Raw genomic sequence first — 12,844 nt, 5'->3', positions numbered from 1 at the left:
GGCTCTGTCATTCACTCACAGTATCAGCAAGAGGCTCTGATATTCACTCACAGTATCAGCAAGAGGCTCTGTCATTCACTCACAGTATCAGCAAAAGGCTCTATCATTCACTCACAGTATCAGCAAGAGGCTATGTCATTCACTCACAGTATCAGTAAGAGGCACTGTCATTCACTCACAGTATCAGCAAGAGGCTCTGTCATTCCATCACAGTATCAGCAAGAGGCTCTGTCATTCACTCACAGTATCAGCAAGAGGCTCTGTCATTAACTCACAGTATCAGCAAGAGGCTCTGACATTCACTCACAGTATCAGCAAGAGGCTCTGTAATTCACTCACAGTATCAGCAAGAGGCTCTATCATTCACTCACAGTATCAGCAAGAGGCTCTGTAATTCACTCACAGTATCAGCAAGAGGCTCTGTCATTCCCTCACAGTATCAGCAAGAGGCTCTGTCATTCACTCACAGTATCAGCAAGAGGCTCTGTCATTCACTAACAGTATCAGCAAGAGGCTCTGTCATTCCCTCACAGTATCAGCAAGAGGCTCTGTCATTCACTCACAGTATCAGCAAGAGGCTCTGTCATTCACTCACAGTATCAGCAACAGGCTCAATCATTCACTCACAGTATCAGCAAGAGGCTCTATCATTCACTCACAGTATCATCAAGAGTCTCTATCATTCACTCACAGTATCAGCAAGAGGCTCTGTCATTCACTCACAGTATCAGCAAGAGGCTCTGTCATTCACTCACAGTATCAGCAAGAGGCTCTGACATTCACTCACAGTATCAGCAAGAGGCTCTGTCATTCACTCACAGTATAAGCAAGAGGCTCTATCATTCACTCACAGTATCAGCAAGAGGCTGACGCATGTACTCACAGTATCAGCAAGAGGCTCTATCATTCACTCACAGTATCAGGAAGAGGATCTGTCATTCACTCACAGTATCAGCAAGAGGCTCTGTCATTCACTCACAGTATCAGAAAGAGACTCTGTCATTCACTCACAGTATCAGCAAGAGGCTCTGTCATTCACTCACAGTATCAGCAAGAGGCTCTGTCATTCACTCACAGTATCAGCAAGAGGCTCTGTCATTCACTCACAGTATCAGCAAGAGGCTCTGTCATTCCCTCACAGTACCAGCAAGAGGCTCTGTCATTCCCTCACAGTATCAGCAAGAGGCTCTGTTATTCACTCACAGTATCAGCAAGAGGATCTGTCATTCACTCGCAGTATAAACAAGAGGCACTGTCATTCACTCACAGTATCAGCAAGAGGCTCTGACATTCACTCACAGCATCAGCAAGAGGCTCTGTAATTCACTCACAGTATCAGCAAAAGGCTCTATCATTCACTCAGAGTATCAGCAAGAGGCTATGTCATTCACTCACAGTATCAGTAAGAGGCACTGTCATTCACTCAAAGTATCAGCAAGAGGCTCTGTCATTCCATCGCAGTATCAGCAAGAGGCTCTGTCATTCACTCACAGTATCAGCAAGAGGCTCTGTCATTCACTCACAGTATCAGCAAGAGGCTCTGACATTCACTCACAGTATCAGCAAGAGGCTCTGTCATTCCCTCACAGTATCAGCAAGAGGCTCTGTCATTCACTCACAGTATCAGCAAGAGGCTCTGTCATTCACTCACAGTATCAGCAAGAGGCTCTGTCATTCACTCACAGTATCAGCAAGAGGCTCTATCATTCACTCACAGTATCAGCAAGATGCTCTGTAATTCACTCACAGTATCAGCAAGAGGCTCTGACATTCACTCACAGTATCAGCAAGAGGCTCTGTAATTCCCTCACAGTATCAGCAAGAGGCTCTGTCATTCACTCACAGTATCAGCAAGAGGCTCTGTCATTCACTCACAGTATCAGCAAGAGGCTCTATCATTCACTCACAGTATCAGCAAGAGGCTCTATCATTCACTCACAGTATCATCAAGAGTCTCTATCATTCACTCACAGTATCAGCAAGAGGCTCTGTCATTCACTCACAGTATCAGCAAGAGGCTCTGTCATTCACTCACAGTATCAGCAAGAGGCTCTGACATTCACTCACAGTATCAGCAAGAGGCTCTGTCATTCACTCACAGTATAAGCAAGAGGCTCTATCATTCACTCACAGTATCAGCAAGAGGCTCAGGCATGTACTCACAGTATCAGCAAGAGGCTCTATCATTCACTCACAGTATCAGCAAGAGGATCTGTCATTCACTCACAGTATCAGCAAGAGGCTCTGTCATTCACTCACAGTATCAGTAAGAGGCTCTGTCATTCACACACAGTATCAGTAAGAGGCTCTGTCATTCACTCACAGTATCAGCAAGAGGATCTGTCATTCACTCACAGTATCAGCAAGAGGCTCTGTCATTCACACACAGTATCAGCAAGAGGCTCTGTCATTCACTCACAGTATCAGCAAGAGGCTCTGTCATTCACACACAGTATCAGCAAGAGGCTATGTCATTCACTCACAGTATCAGTAAGAGGCTCTGTCATTCACTCACAGTATCAGCAAGAGGCTCTGTCATTCACTCACAGTATCAGCAAGAGGCTCTGTCATTCACTCACAGTATCAGCAAGAGGCTCTATCATTCACTCACAGTATCAGTAAGAGGCTCTGCATTCACACACAGTATCAGCAAGAGGCTCTGTCATTCACTCACAGTATCAGCAACAGGCTCTGTCATTCACTCACAGTATCAGCAAGAGGCTCTGACATTCACTCACAGTATCAGCAAGAGGCTCTGACATTCACTCACAGTATCAGCAAGAGGCTCTGTCATTCACTCACAGTATCAGCAAGAGGCTCTGTCATTCACCCACAGTATCAGCAAGAGGCTCTGTCATTCACTCACAGTATCAGCAAGAGGCTCTGTCATTCACTCACAGTATCAGCAAGAGGCTCTGACATTCACTCACAGTATCAGCAAGAGGCTCTGTCATTCACTCACGGTATCAGCAAGAGGCTCTATCATTCACTCACAGTATCAGCAAGAGGATCAGTCATTCACTCACAGTATCAGCAAGAGGCTCTATCATTCACTCACAGTATCAGCAAGAGGCTCTGTCATTCACTCACAGTATCAGCAAGAGGCTCTATCATTCACTCACAGTATCAGCAAGAGGCTCTATCATTCACTCACAGTATCTGCAAGTGGCTCTGTCATCCACTCACAGTATCAGCAAGAGGCTCGTTCATTCACTCACAGAATCAGGAAGATGCTCTGTCATTCACTCACAGTATCAGCAAGAGGCTCTGTCATTCACTCACAGTATCAGCAAGAGGCTCTATCATTCACTCACAGTATCAGCAAGAGGCTCTATCATTCACTCACAGTATCAGCAAGAGGCTCAGTCATGTACTCACAGTATCAGCAAGAGGCTCTGTCATTCACTCAAATTATCAGCAGGAGGCTCTATCATTCACTCACAGTATCAGCAAGAGGCTCTATCATTCACTCACAGTATCAATAAGAGGCTCTGTCATGTACTCACTGTATCAGCAGGAGGCTCTGGCATGTACTCACAGTATCAGCAAGAGGCTCTATCATTCACTTACAGTATCAGCAAGAGGCTCTGTCATGTACTCACTGTATCAGCAGGAGGCTCTGGCATGTACTCACAGTATCAGCAAGAGAATCTTTCATTCACTCACAGTATCAGCAAGAGGCTCCGTCATTCACACACAGAATCAGCAAGAGGCTCCGACATTCAATCACAGTATCAGCAAGAGGCTCTCTCATTCATTCACAGTATATGCAAGAGGCTCTGTCATTAACTCACAGTATCAGCAAGAGGCTCTGTCATGTACTCACTGTATCAGCAGGAGGCTCTGGCATGTACTCACAGTATCAGCAAGAGGCTCTGCCATTCACTCACAGAATCAGCAAGAGACACTTTCATTCACTCACAGTATCAGCAAGAGGCTCTGCCATTCACTCACAGAATCAGCAAGAGACACTTTCATTCAATCACAGCATCAGCAAGAGGCTCTGTCATTCACTCACAGTATTAGCAAGAGGCTCCATCATTCACTCACAGTATCAGCAAGAGGCTCTGTCATTCACTCACAGTATCAGCAATAGGCTGTTTCATTCACTCACAGTATCAGCAAGAGGCTCTGACATTCACTCACAGTATAAGCAAGAGGCTCTGCCATTCACTCACAGTATCAGCAAGAGGCTCTATCATTCACTCACAGTATCATCAAGAGGCTCTCCCATTCAGTCACAGTATCTGCAAGAGGCTCTGTCATTCACTCACAGTATCAGCAAGAGGCTCCGTCATTCACTCACAGTATCAGCAAGAGGCTCTGACATTCACTCACAGTATAAGCAAGAGGCTCTGTCATTCACTCACAGTATCAGCAAGAGGCTCTATCATTCACTCACAGTATCAGCAAGAGGCTCTGTCATTCACTCACAGTATCAGCAAGAGGCTCTATCATTCACTCACAGTATCAGCAAGAGGCTCGATCATTCACTCACAGTATAAGTAAGAACCTCTATCATTCACTCACAATATAAGCAAGAGGCTCTGTCATTCAATCACAGTATCAGCAAGAGGCTCTATCATTCACTCACAGTATCAGCAAGAGGCTCTATCATTCACTCACAGCATCAGCAAGAGGCTCTGTCATTCACTCACAGTATTAGCAAGAGGCTCCATCATTCACTCACAGTATCAGCAAGAGGCTCTGTCATTCACTCACAGTATCAGTAATAGGCTGTTTCATTCACTCACAGTATCAGCAAGAGGCTCTGACATTCACTCAACATATAAGCAAGAGGCTCTGCCATTCACTCACAGTATCAGCAAGAGGCTCTATCATTCACTCACAGTATCATCAAGAGGCTCTCCCATTCAGTCACAGTATCTGCAAGAGGCTCTGTCATTCACTCACAGTATCAGCAAGAGGCTCCGTCATTCACTCACAGTATCAGCAAGAGGCTCTGACATTCACTCACAGTATAAGCAAGAGGCTCTGTCATTCACTCACAGTATCAGCAAGAGGCTCTATCATTCACTCACAGTATCAGCAAGAGGCTCTGTCATTCACTCACAGTATCAGCAAGAGGCTCTATCATTCACTCACAGTATCAGCAAGAGGCTCGATCATTCACTCACAGTATAAGTAAGAACCTCTATCATTCACTCACAATATAAGCAAGAGGCTCTGTCATTCAATCACAGTATCAGCAAGAGGCTCTATCATTCACTCACAGTATCAGCAAGAGGCTCTATCATTCACTCACAGTATCAGCAAGAGGCTCTATCATTCACTCACAATATAAGCAAGAGGCTCTGTCATTCACTCACAGTATCAGCAAGAGGCTCCGTCATTCACTCACAGTATCAGCAAGAGGCTCTGTCATTCACTCACAGTATCAGCAAGAGGATCTATCATTCACTCACAATATCAGCAAGAGGCTCTGTCATTCACTCACAGTATCAGCAAGAGGGTCTGACTTTCACTCACAGTATCAGCAAGAGGCTCTGCCATTCACTCACAGTATCAGGAAGAGGCTCCGTCATTCGCTCACAGTATCATCAAGAGGCTCTGTCATTCACTCACAGTATCAGCAAGAGGCTCCGTCATTCACTCACAGTATCAGCAAGAGGCTCTATCATTCACTCACAGTATCAGCAAGAGGCTCTGTCATTCACTCACAGTATCAGCAAGAGGATCTATCATTCACTCACAATATCAGCAAGAGGCTCTGTCATTCACTCACAGTATCAGCAAGAGGGTCTGACTTTCACTCACAGTATCAGCAAGAGGCTCTGCCATTCACTCACAGTATCAGCAAGAGGCTCTGACTTTCACTCACAGTATCAGCAAGAGGCTCTTCCATTCACTCACAGTATCAGCAAGAGTCTCTATCATTCACACACAGTATCAGCAAGAGGCTCTATCATTTACTAACAGTATCAGCAAGAGGCTCTGTCATTCACTCACAGTATCAGCAAGAGGCTCTGACATTCACTCACAGTATCAGCAAGAGGCTCTGCCATTCACTCACAGTATCAGCAAGAGGCTCTATCATTCACTGACAGTATCAGCAAGAGGCTCTATCATTCACTCACAGTATCAGCAAGAGGCTCTACCATTCTCACAGTATCAGCAAGAGGCTCTGTCATTCACACACAATATCAGTAAGAGGCTCTGTCATTCACTCACAGTATCAGTAAGAGGCTCTGTCATTCACACACAGTATCAGTAAGAGGCTCTGTCATTCACTCACAGTATCAGCAAGAGGCTCTGTCATTCAATCACAGTATCAGCAAGAGGCTCTGTCATTCACTCACAGTATCAGTAAGAGGCTCTGTCATTCACTCACAGTATCAGCAAGAGGCTCTGTCATTCACACACAGTATCAGCAAGAGGCTCTGTCATTCACTCACAGTATCAGCAAGAGGCTCTGTCATTCACACACAGTATCAGCAAGAGGCTCTGTCATTCACTCACAGTATCAGCAAGAGGCTATGTCATTTACTCACAGTATCAGTAAGAGGCTCTGTCATTCACTCACAGTATCAGCAAGAGGCTCTGTCATTCACTCACAGTATCAGCAAGAGGCTCTGTCATTCACTCACAGTATCAGCAAGAGGCTCTATCATTCACTCACAGTATCAGTAAGAGGCTCTGCATTCACAAACAGTATCAGCAAGAGGCTCTGTCACTCACTCACAGTATCAGCAAGAGGCTCTGTCATTCACTCACAGTATCAGCAAGAGGCTCTGACATTCACTCACAGTATCAGCAAGAGGCTCTGACATTCACTCACAGTATCAGCAAGAGGCTCTGTCATTCACTCACAGTATCAGCAAGAGGCTCTGTCATTCACTCACAGTATCAGCAAGAGGCTCAGTCATTCACTCACAGTATCAGCAAGAGGCTCAGTCATTCACTCACAGTATCAGCAAGAGGCTCTGACATTCACTCACAGTATCCGCAAGAGGCTCTGTCATTCACTCACAGTATCAGCAAGAGGCTCTGTCATTCACTCACAGTATCAGCAAGAGGCTCTATCATTCACTCACAGTATCTGCAAGAGGCTCTATCATACACTCACAGTATCAGAAAGAGGCTCTATCATTCACTCAGAGTATCAGCAAGAGGCTCTGTCATTCACTCACAGTATCAGCAAGAGGCTCTGTCATTCACTCACAGTATCAGCAAGAGGCTCTGACATTCACTCACAGTATCAGCAAGAGGCTCTGTCACTCACTCACAGTATCAGCAAGAGGCTCTATCATTCACTCACAGTATCAGCAAGAGGCTCTATCATTCACTCACAGTATCAGCAAGAGGATCAGTCATTCACTCACAGTATCAGCAAGAGGCTCTGTCATTCACTCACAGTATCAGCAAGAGGCTCTATCATTCACTCACAGTATCAGCAAGAGGCTCTATCATTCACTCACAGTATCAGCAAGAGGCTCCATCATGTACTCACAGTATCAGCAAGAGGCTCTATCATTCACTAACAGTATCAGCAAGAGGCTCTGTCATTTTCTCACAGTATCAGCAAGAGGCTCTATCATTCACTTACAGTATCAGCAAGAGGCTCTATCATTCACTAACAGTATCAGCAAGAGGCTCTGTTATTCACTCACAGTATTAGCAAGAGGCTCTGTTATTCACTCACAGTATTAGCAAGAGGCTCTGTCATTCACTCACTGTATCAGCAAGATGCTCTATCATTCACTCACAGTATCAGCAAGAGGCTCTGTCATTCACTCACAGTATCAGCAAGAGGCTCTGTCATTCACTCACAGTATCAGCAAGAGGATCTGTCGTTCACTCACAGTATCAGCAAGAGGCTCAGTCATGTATTCACAGTATCAGCAGGAGGCTCAGTCATGTACTCACAGTATCAGCAGGAGGCTCTGTCATTCACTCACAGTATCAGCAGGAGTCTCTGTCATTCACTCACAGTATCAGCAAGAGGCTCTGTCATTCACTCACAGTATCAGCAAGAGGCTCTGTCATTCACTCACAGTATCAGCAAGAGGCACTGTCATTCACTCACAGTATCAGCAAGAGGCTCTATCATTCACTCACAGTATCAGCAAGAGGATCTGTCATTCACTCACAGTATCAGCAAGAGGCTCAGTCATGTATTCACAGTATCAGCAGGAGGCTCAGTCATGTACTCACAGTATCAGCAGGAGGCTCTGTCATTCACTCACAGTATCAGCAGGAGTCTCTGTCATTCACTCACAGTATCAGCAAGAGGCTCTGTCATTCACTCACAGTATCAGCAAGAGGCTCTGTCATTCACTCACAGTATCAGCAAGAGGCTCTGTCATTCACTCGCAGTATCAGCAAGAGGCTCTGTTATTCACTCACAGTATCAGCAAGAGGCTCCGTTATTCACTCACAGTATCAGCAAGAGGCTCCGTCATTCACTCACAGTATCAGCAAGAGGCCCTATAATTCACTCAGAGTATCAGCAAGAGGCTCTGTCATTCACTCACAGTATCAACAAGAGGCTCTGTCATTCACTCACAGTATAAACAAGAGGCTCTGTCATTCACTCACAGTATAAACAAGAGGCTCTGTCATTCACACACAGTATCAGTAAGAGGCTCTGTCATTCACTCACAGTATCAGTAAGAGGCTCTGTCATTCACACACAGTATCAGTAAGAGGCTCTGTCATTCACTCACAGTATCAGCAAGAGGATCTGTCATTCACTCACAGTATCAGCAAGAGGCTCTGGCATTCACTCACAGTATCAGTAAGAGGCTCTGTCATTCACTCACAGTATCAGCAAGAGGCTCTGTCATTCACACACAGTATCAGCAAGAGGCTCTGTCATTCACTCACAGTATCAGCAAGAGGCTCTGTCATTCACACACAGTATCAGCAAGAGGCTATGTCATTCACTCACAGTATCAGTAAGAGGCTCTGTCATTCACTCACAGTATCAGCAAGAGGCTCTGTCATTCACTCACAGTATCAGCAAGAGGCTCTGTCATTCACTCACAGTATCAGCAAGAGGCTCTATCATTCACTCACAGTATCAGTAAGAGGCTCGGCATTCACACACAGTATCAGCAAGAGGCTCTGTCATTCACTCACAGTATCAGCAAGAGGCTCTGTCATTCACTCACAGTATCAGCAAGAGGCTCTGACATTCACTCACAGTATCAGCAAGAGGCTCTGACATTCACTCACAGTATCAGCAAGAGGCTCTGTCATTCACTCACAGTATCAGCAAGAGGCTCTGTCATTCATTCACAGTATCAGCAAGAGGCTCTGTCATTCACTCACAGTATCAGCAAGAGGCTCTGACATTCACTCACAGTATCCGCAAGAGGCTCTGTCATTCACTCACAGTATCAGCAAGAGGCTCTGTCATTCACTCACAGTATCAGCAAGAGGCTCTATCATTCACTCACAGTATCAGCAAGAGGCTCTATCATACACTCACAGTATCAGCAAGAGGCTCTATCATTCACTCAGAGTATCAGCAAGAGGCTCTGTCATTCACTCACAGTATCAGCAAGAGGCTCTGCCATTCACTCACAGTATCAGCAAGAGGCTCTGACATTCACTCACAGTATCAGCAAGAGGCTCTGTCATTCACTCACGGTATCAGCAAGAGGCTCTATCATTCACTCACAGTATCAGCAAGAGGATCAGTCATTCACTCACAGTATCAGCAAGAGGCTCTGTCATTCACTCACAGTATCAGCAAGAGGCTCTATCATTCACTCACAGTATCAGCAAGAGGCTCTGTCATTCACTCACAGTATCAGCAAGAGGCTCTATCATTCACTCACAGTATCAGCAAGAGGCTCTATCATTCACTCACAGTATCTGCAAGTGGCTTTGTCATCCACTCACAGTATCAGCAAGAGGCTCGTTCATTCACTGACAGAATCAGGAAGATGCTCTGTCATTCACTCACAGTATCAGCAAGAGGCTCTGTCATTCACTCACAGTATCAGCAAGAGGCTCTATCATTCACTCACAGTATCAGCAAGAGGCTCTGTCATTCACTCAAATTATCAGCAGGAGGCTCTATCATTCACTAACAGTATCAGCAAGAGGCTCTGTCATTTTCTCACAGTATCAGCAAGAGGCTCTATCATTCACTTACAGTATCAGCATGAGGCTCTATCAATCACTAACAGTATCAGCAAGAGGCTCTGTCATGTACTCACTGTATCAGCAGGAGGCTCTGGCATGTACTCACAGTATCAGCAAGAGAATCTTTCATTCACTCACAGTATCAGCAAGAGGCTCCGTCATTCACACACAGAATCAGCAAGAGGCTCCGACATTCAATCACAGTATCAGCAAGAGGCTCCGACATTCACTCACAGTATCAGCAAGAGGCTCTGTCATTCACTCAGAGTATCAGCATGAGGCTCTGTCATTCACTCACAGTATCAGCAAGAGGCTCTGTCAATCACTCACAGTATCAGCAAGAGGCTCTCTCATTCATTCACAGTATATGCAATAGGCTCTGTCATTAACTCACAGTATCAGCAAGAGGCTCCATCATTCACTCACAGTATCAGCAAGAGGCTCTGTCATTCACTCACAGTATCAGTAATAGGCTGTTTCATTCACTCACAGTATCAGCAAGAGGCTCTGACATTCACTCACAGTATAAGCAAGAGTCTCTGCCATTCACTCACAGTATCAGCAAGAGGCTCTATCATTCACTCACAGTATCATCAAGAGGCTCTCGCATTCAGTCACAGTATCTACAAGAGGCTCTGTCATTCACTCACAGTATCAGCAAGAGGCTCCGTCATTCACTCACAGTATCAGCAAGAGGCTCTGACATTCACTCACAGTATAAGCAAGAGGCTCTGTCATTCACTCACAGTATCAGCAAGAGGCTCTATCATTCACTCACAGTATCAGCAAGAGGCTCTGACATTCACTCACAGTATCAGCAAGAGGCTCTGCCATTCACTCACAGTATCAGCAAGAGGCTCTATCATTCACTGACAGTATCAGCAAGAGGCTCTATCATTCACTCACAGTATCAGCAAGAGGCTCTACCATTCTCACAGTATCAGCAAGAGGCTCTGTCATTCACACACAATATCAGTAAGAGGCTCTGTCATTCACTCACAGTATCAGTAAGAGGCTCTGTCATTCACACACAGTATCAGTAAGAGGCTCTGTCATTCACTCACAGTATCAGCAAGAGGCTCTGTCATTCAATCACAGTATCAGCAAGAGGCTCTGTCATTCACTCACAGTATCAGTAAGAGGCTCTGTCATTCACTCACAGTATCAGCAAGAGGCTCTGTCATTCACACACAGTATCAGCAAGAGGCTCTGTCATTCACTCACAGTATCAGCAAGAGGCTCTGTCATTCACACACAGTATCAGCAAGAGGCTCTGTCATTCACTCACAGTATCAGCAAGAGGCTATGTCATTCACTCACAGTATCAGTAAGAGGCTCTGTCATTCACTCACAGTATCAGCAAGAGGCTCTGTCATTCACTCACAGTATCAGCAAGAGGCTCTGTCATTCACTCACAGTATCAGCAAGAGGCTCTATCATTCACTCACAGTATCAGTAAGAGGCTCTGCATTCACACACAGTATCAGCAAGAGGCTCTGTCATTCACTCACAGTATCAGCAAGAGGCTCTGTCATTCACTCACAGTATCAGCAAGAGGCTCTGACATTCACTCACAGTATCAGCAAGAGGCTCTGACATTCACTCACAGTATCAGCAAGAGGCTCTGTCATTCACTCACAGTATCAGCAAGAGGCTCTGTCATTCACTCACAGTATCAGCAAGAGGCTCAGTCATTCACTCACAGTATCAGCAAGAGGCTCAGTCATTCACTCACAGTATCAGCAAGAGGCTCTGACATTCACTCACAGTATCCGCAAGAGGCTCTGTCATTCACTCACAGTATCAGCAAGAGGCTCTGTCATTCACTCACAGTATCAGCAAGAGGCTCTATCATTCACTCACAGTATCTGCAAGAGGCTCTATCATACACTCACAGTATCAGAAAGAGGCTCTATCATTCACTCAGAGTATCAGCAAGAGGCTCTGTCATTCACTCACAGTATCAGCAAGAGGCTCCGTCATTCACTCACAGTATCAGCAAGAGGCTCTGACATTCACTCACAGTATCAGCAAGAGGCTCTGTCACTCACTCACAGTATCAGCAAGAGGCTCTATCATTCACTCACAGTATCAGCAAGAGGCTCTATCATTCACTCACAGTATCAGCAAGAGGATCAGTCATTCACTCACAGTATCAGCAAGAGGCTCTGTCATTCACTCACAGTATCAGCAAGAGGCTCTATCATTCACTCACAGTATCAGCAAGAGGCTCTATCATTCACTCACAGTATCAGCAAGAGGCTCTGACATTCACTCACAGTATCAGCAAGAGGCTCTGTCATTCACTCACAGTATCAGCAAGAGGCACTGTCATTCACTCACAGTATCAGCAAGAGGCTCTATCATTCACTCACAGTATCAGCAAGAGGATCTGTCATTCACTCACAGTATCAGCAAGAGGCTCAGTCATGTATTCACAGTATCAGCAGGAGGCTCAGTCATGTACTCACAGTATCAGCAGGAGGCTCTGTCATTCACTCACAGTATCAGCAGGAGTCTCTGTCATTCACTCACAGTATCAGCAAGAGGCTCTGTCATTCACTCACAGTATCAGCAAGAGGCTCTGTCATTCACTCACAGTATCAGCAAGAGGCTCTGTCATTCACTCGCAGTATCAGCAAGAGGCTCTGTTATTCACTCACAGTATCAGCAAGAGGCTCCGTTATTCACTCACAGTATCAGCAAGAGGCTCCGTCATTCACTCACA

Source organism: Narcine bancroftii, chromosome 7 (genome assembly GCF_036971445.1).
Source record: "Narcine bancroftii isolate sNarBan1 chromosome 7, sNarBan1.hap1, whole genome shotgun sequence".
In the NCBI taxonomy this organism is placed as follows: domain Eukaryota; kingdom Metazoa; phylum Chordata; class Chondrichthyes; order Torpediniformes; family Narcinidae; genus Narcine; species Narcine bancroftii.
This window is presented reverse-complemented; position numbering follows the sequence as displayed.